The 7,500-nt window shown below is 37.3% G+C and overlaps 1 pseudogene; it reads right to left on the reverse strand.

Moving 5' to 3' along the window:
* Positions 1-1,639: 1,639 nt before the first annotated feature.
* The window catches only part of LOC119568433, a 15,936-nt pseudogene continuing 10,075 nt past the window's right edge, over positions 1,640-7,500 (reverse strand).

Here is a 7,500-nt window from a genome sequence, read left to right on the forward strand (position 1 = left end):
CAAGAAATATAAAAGACAGATGAATGAAATAGGTTTAGTGGAAAATAATCATCCTGGATGAGGTACAGTTTAAATATAGTATAGTGAGCCATTGCCACCACTAACTGCTTCAGCAGTACTAATCTTAATGCAGTCTTAAGCTTGAAATATTCTTTACATAATCAAAATGGTTGTTGGTGATACTAATTTCCTTTTATTTCCTGTTTTTTGTGTGGATTTTCAAGTGTATTTATTTCACATATATAAGAACTTTTTTGTGAAATGTTTCATCATGCATAAATGCATAAATATGAAAATTTGATTTTTAGATGAATAATGATATCCACAAATATACAATATTAGGAATGATTTTATTTTTAGATTTAGAAAGTATGTTTTAATGTATACAGTACGTATTGTTTTATTCTATTTTCAACTAGATCATTACTTTCTTTGTCAGTTTTTAATTATTCTTAAAGGTAATTGCTGAAGGATATGAATTTACATATTAAATTAATTATTGAAAAGATGGTATTCTTCCAGTTAAGAAGTTAGTTACCTCAATAACTAAGAAACTTTTTTTAAGGTAAGAACAGTAACATATATGATTATATTTACCTGTGTAAGGAAGAAAAAACAGCAAGTAATTTCTGTAATTTCATTTTATACACATGCAGCTAAGTAGACCTGTTAGTTACAAAACATTTTCTTATGTACAGGCACTAAATATTTCTGGAATATCTGGATTATTTAGAAGATGCATCTGTATTAGATCAATATTAAAAGTCCATATCACTGATAGTGGAGACAAACTAAATCTAATAATCTAGAAACAAAATACGAAAATAAAAGTTTCACATGCATTCTGAATGAGTAAATTATCAGTTAAGTATATATGCTGGAGGTAATTAAAACTATTTGCAAAATAAATTCGGTTATTTTCTTTCTTTTTTCATGTTCTCATCTCTCACAAACACGCTAAACTATTTACATAGATTCAATTAATAACTCGGTATATTTTGTAGTCAAGTAGAAAAGAAACTATTAGGGATTAAAGGAGTATAACCCAAAATATGTGATTATTATGACAAAAGCCTAAACACGGCCAGATAGGCCGTGTACAAGGCAGTATACATATATATATATATATATATATATATATATATATATATATATTATATATATATATATATAATATATATATATATATATATATATATATATATATATATATATATATATATATATATATATATATATATATATATAATATATAATATTATATAATATATATATATACACACACACACAAAAACCAACAACACAACATATAAAATTATATAAAATATTTTAAAAATATATATTATATATTTTCCTAATTTTAATATATGTATATATATATATTAAAATAATATAAAATATATAAAAAGAGTTTTTAATTTTATATATTAAAATATATAATATTTTATATTTTAAAAGATGAAATATATATATATATATAATATATTATATTTTATAAAAGATGTAAATAAAAATATATAATATATATATATATAAAATATTTTAATATATATATATAAATTATAAAAATTTAAAACTTCAAAAATGGTTCGAAATCTTTTTTTTCTACTGACACCCCACGGGTTTTTGGGACAATCATCTAGGGAAAATTTCTTAGGAAAATATTTTTAAACAAAAGATTTTAGTAAAAGGGGAAAAGGTGTATCGTGGCCAGGTCGATGGGCGCACAACAGGCGTTGGGGGGAACCTCTGTCTCGTCCGCGACGTCGCCAACCACTTTCACCAGCGTTTGCACAAGGGCGGGTTCGTGGCGTTCAAATCAGCGTGGGGGGGGAAGGGCCTCCCAGCGCCCTTGCAAAAAATTTTGGGCGCCCGTAACCCTCAGGGCGATTAAACCCAGTCCTCCCACCCCCAGGTGCGGAAAAAGACCGTGCAGGTGCCCCAATTTTCCCCGGCCGTCTCCGACCTCGCTTGCCTATCTGCTATATCTGGGAGGGAGAGGAATCGGCGATGTCACATCTTCCTGATGTGTTGATGTGTTGCTATAACAACAAGATAAATGCAACTGTCTTTCATTCGACTGATTTAGGATTTCGTGTTACTTCAGTAAACTTTTTTGCTCAAATTAAACGCAGACTTTTTAGCTTTGTTAACAGGGGTGAGAAAAATAAGAAAGAAGAAGGAAAAAAAGCAACGTTACCAATTTAAAATTCAGCCCCCAGAATATTAAAAACCCTTCAAACAAACCTAAAATGATTACCCCCTTTTGGAAATTCCTGTTTAATTTACAATTAATTTAAAAAGGGAAGGAAGCATAAGAAAAAACCACTGAGGAATGTTTAAAAAACAACACCCCACACCCCCCACACACACCCCAACACAACACAATATATATAGATATATATTTAATATATAAGTGGATATATTAAAATAATATAAAACACACCCCACAACACACACAACACACCAACACACACACACACACCACACACACACACCACACCAAAACAAATATATATTAAAATATATATATATATGAGGAAAATAAAACACACAACCAAAAATAATGTATAAAAGATATATATATTATATATTATTTTATAATATATATATATAATATAATATATATAAACATATAAAATGGTTTTATATATAAAAATATATGTATATAAAAAATATAGGGAATATACCTTTTACATTTTAATATATATATATATCTTATTATATATATAAATAAAAATATATATATTATTATAAAATATTTTAATATATATAAACATAGGTATATGGGATATTAAAATTTTATTTTATAAAAAATATATTATAATATATTAATTTTATATATAAAAATATTATAGATATTTTATAATATAGAAAAGGGGAGAGAGAGAGAGAAGAGAGAGAAGGGGAGAGAGAGAGAGAGATGGGAATAATAATATATATAATATATAATATTATATATATATATTTTAAAGTAATATATTAAATATATATATATATTATTAATAATTGTGTGTTGGGTGTTTGGGGTTTGGTGTGTGTGTTGTGGTGTTGTGTGTGTGTGGTTGTGTGTATGTGTGTATGGTGTATGGGTGGGGTGTGTGTGTGTGTGGTGTGTGGGGTGTGGTGTGTGTGTTTGTGTGTGTGTGGTGTTGGGGGTGTTGTGTTAAAATTGTATTTAAGGGAGAGAGAAAAAGAGAAGAGGGGCGAGAAAAAAAAGAGGAAAAAAGGGGAAGTTCCGTTCCCCAAACCCCTGTATTTCCGGGTTATAATGGGGGGGCCCGGGCACGGAGGGGGCCGTCCGGATCCTCTTCTTCTTGTGGGCGCTGGCGGGAGAGCGAAGAAACCAACCATGAAGGGCCTGTAGTCTTCCTCGTCATGAGAGCCAGAGATCCCCACTTCATGGGAAAAAGCCCCCTTTGGTTTTGGGAAAATAACAGTCGAGGGAAAAAAATTAAAGTAATCAGGGCAAAGGGTTTTATCTGCTAATCAACTTTTCTCGCTGATCGGGGATGATGTTTTAGGAATGGTTGAATAAGTAAGGCTATATGTGTGTGTGTGTGTGTGCGTGTGCGTGCGTGCGTGCGTGCGTGCGTGCGTGCGTGCGTGCGTGCGTGCATGCGGTGTGTGTTTTGTGGTGTGTGTGTGTGTGTGGTGTGTGTTTTGTGTGTGTGTGGTTTTGTGTGTGTGTGTGTGTGTGTGTGGTTTTTGTGAAATTTTTGTGGTTTTGTTTTGTTTGGGGTTTTTTGTGTGTATATATAAAACATATATATATTATATATATATAAAATATACATATGTATATATAGTATTTTATTATTTTTTTATATATGTAATTGTAATAAAATATAAAAATAAATAATATTTTGGGCAAAAGCATGATACTCAATTGCAGTTTTCCCCTTGTGATGCTCTTGGGGGGGTACGTGGTAGGGTCCCCAGTCCTTTCCAAGGAAGTGCCCGGGGTTTCCTTTTTAGGTAATCATTCTCTCTTATTTTACCGGGGAGTAAAAAGGTACGAAGGGTCCTTTTTGCCCACATACCAGAAAAGGGCCCTGTGTATTTTCTCTTAATTTAAAAACTCCACTGTCCTTCAAAAAGACCCCAAAAAGGTCACAACCCCTGGGCAATTAAAAAAACGACCTTAGAAAACGCTAAACCCAACCCCCATTTCTTGTAAAAATTCCCATGCCGTTTATTTTTAATTTTCTGTGGGGTAAAATTTTGTTTTTTATACTTTAAAATTGTTCGTCATAAAATGTTTTTCTGAATCATAAAAAGGGTTTTCGCTATCTTTTCCGATATTTAAAAAGGGGTTTTTTGTTTTGTGAAAAACTCGCAATTTTGTCTCCTTATCATGAACCTTTTTTGTCTTGTTTAAAAACCATAACCTCTTCTTACCACAAAGTATATAAGGGACCCTTGTTCCTTCACCATGAAAAAACCCTCATGGACTTTTGTTTTCGGAAATTTTTTTTTCATTCAAATTTTTTCATGTTTTTTTATTATGAGGTTTCAAAACGGTTTGTTTATTTGGGAAATTTCTGAGCAGAATTTAAGGGGGGAAACCCCTCCCTTTTGCCAGCAAGCGGGTAGGTCGGGACGATTCTGCCTCCCAGGCAGGTCTCCCTGCCTTGCCCGTCCTGCTACCATACTCTCGCAGAAATAAAGTTGTGAACCAGCGACAACTTTTAACTCGATACACCTTCAAGAACAAACCAGAGAACCAGAGTACCACCCTGTAGGGACACGTCTTGTCTCGCGTCACCACACGTCCCACACATCTTTACACTAGTGGCATCGCGCTGGGATTACACGTCCCCTTCATCTTTACATCAGTGCCATCCTGTGGGATCATCAACTCCCCACTTATATTATATTGGTGGCAGCGGTGGGATAATCGCACCACACGAAACCCTCCGAAGATTACTACATCACACGAAGTCCCTCTGAAGACAGTTTATTGATTCCTGCAAGCGGAGACACCTTTGTCAACTTCTGTCACTGCAAGACTTCATCTCACGATACATCTGCGAATTCCCGACATCAAGCAAGAAGCCAGTCTTCCCTGCCGAGTTGACATCGCCTTCCCTCAGCGCACAGTACTTCAACACTTGTCGCAGTCTTCAACATTTGCTGCAGTTGCCTGACGCCTGCAACATCAATCAACACTGCCCTGCCAGTACCTCAAGGTGAGTTCCTTTATCCTCGCTGTTCTCTTTTGTTTAGGAAATCCCCTGTGAAGTGAAGTGTCTGATTTCCTCTTGCTCTCGCGAACACCTGTGTTCCTCCCCTCATAGAAAACGAGACTCCCCTCAGCTGACATCTGTCTCCCGCTCGCTCTGTGCCCACCTCACTCAGCCATACCCTGCGGTTTGCCTAACTTTTATTTCTCTGTAGTTCTGTCTACTTATGAGTACTTAATAAGTTTCATGCTAATCTACAGCGTGATGATTTCTGAATCAACATGATGCTGAATTCCAGTTCATTCATTATGAACTATTTCACAGGAAAATCTTTCCTGTGTTATTTGCATGTTTTTAATAAGTATCTTCATTAGAAAATTATTCCTGTATCCTAGCATGCAATTACCCGTAATTAACTTCTCATTAACTCTGCATTTTCGCATGCAACTACTCTCATTTCCCTGAAGGAAATATGTTCTATGGTTAGCCACACTCACATTGTTGCACATGAATTCTACATTTTATTTCGTGGAGAATCATTTCTGTATTTTGCATGGCTCTGTAAACTCGTAATTTCCTCGAGATTTTATCCTACAATCTCGATTGTTCATTACTGCCTTTAATCTCTCAGGTGAATGTTGCGATTAACACTCTATTCCGAATCCATGACACGTTGCTTCCAGTCGTTTCCTAATCATTACGAGTTCGTGTTGATATTGTAACTCCCTGAGATATGGCATTATGTCTTCTGTCGCCAAGACATAGTACTGTCGTTCCCGTTGTTGTCCTCAGAGCCAGACGCCCCCTGCTGAAGCTCACCGCTGCCCTCGCCGCCGATCCCTGGCGCGCCAAGCCTCGCTCGCCCCGTTAACGAGCCCATCTCACGGACGTTCTCGCTGTCGCATCACCTGCCGACACCTTTTGTCCCCCACTGCACATCGCTGCAACTCCGGCCGTGTCCGCCGCCTCGTCCGCTGGTGACTGCCGCCCGACGTCCTCGCCGCATCTCGTCGCATCTCAACTCACTCACCACACCTGATGCCCTGTGCTGGTGACCCTGGCAAGAATGGTCCTGTCTTGCCTGCCGAACCTCGTGACGCCATCCCCATGGTGCTCCTCCTCTCCCGAGATGACGAATCCTTCCTGCCAACGACGTGATCCTGATTCTTCGAAGACCTCGCTCTCAAGATTCTCCTCTCAGTACTCGTCTCCTCGCCAACTTGGTCCAGAATCTTCTAGAACGGTGTGCGTGTCATTTACGACTGACACGGCGCTTGACAAGTTAACTGTGTCTTCAAGCGATCCTGTAGAACGATTGACAAGCTCCTTGACTGATCATCACTGCTGCTCCCGTCAAGACCACCTGCGCTTCAGAACAGTGACCTGTGCAAACAAGCTCCCTAGGCCCCTGACCTTAGAAGTCACCTGTGCGACCTTCCCTCATGCTCATCTGCAAGATACGAGACTTCCTTTGTCGCTTGCCTCCGTCACTTATCTCCTGTCATCCACCTGCATCGTCTACCCAAGAATCGAGGACGATTCTTCTTAGGTGACCGAGCGATGTAGTGAAATGGATACGAGATCTTTATGCCTCACATACCAGAAAAGCCATGTGTATTTTCTCTTATAATAACTCCACTGTCCTCAGCCGACCCCAACAGGTCTACAACCGTGACAATTGATAAATCGACCTTAGAACACGCTAATCCCACCCTTATTGCTTGTAAACAATTCCCATGCCGTTATTCTATTGTCTGTGTGTACAATTATGTGTTGTTTATACTCAAAATGTTCGTCATAAAATGCTTATTCTGAATCACTAAATATGTTATCGCTATCTTTACCGATATTCGAAATGATTTTATGTTTGTGAATACTCAGCAATTTTGTCTCCTTATCATGAACCTTTTTAGTCTTGTAAACACCATAACTCTCTTCTTACACACAACTGTATATAAGGTACCCTTGTTCCTTCACCATGAAACCATCATGTGACCATATGTATCGGAATTTTTGTTCATTCAAATTCTTTCATGTTTTTCATTATGATGTGTTTCAAAACGATGTTTGTTCATAGAAATTTCTGAGCAGATAAGAGAGACCGCTCGTTGCCAGCAAGCGGGTAGGTCGGGACGATTCTGCCTCCCAGGCAGGTCTCCCTGCCTTGCCCGTCCTGCTACCATACTCTCGCAGAAATAAAGTTGTGAACCAGCGACAACTTTTAACTCGATACACCTTCAAGAACAAACCAGAGAACCAGAGTACCACCCTGTAGGGACACGTCTTGTCTCGCGTCACCACACGTCCCACACAT

This window comes from Penaeus monodon, chromosome 43 (assembly GCF_015228065.2).
Source record: "Penaeus monodon isolate SGIC_2016 chromosome 43, NSTDA_Pmon_1, whole genome shotgun sequence".
NCBI classification, from domain to species: domain Eukaryota; kingdom Metazoa; phylum Arthropoda; class Malacostraca; order Decapoda; family Penaeidae; genus Penaeus; species Penaeus monodon.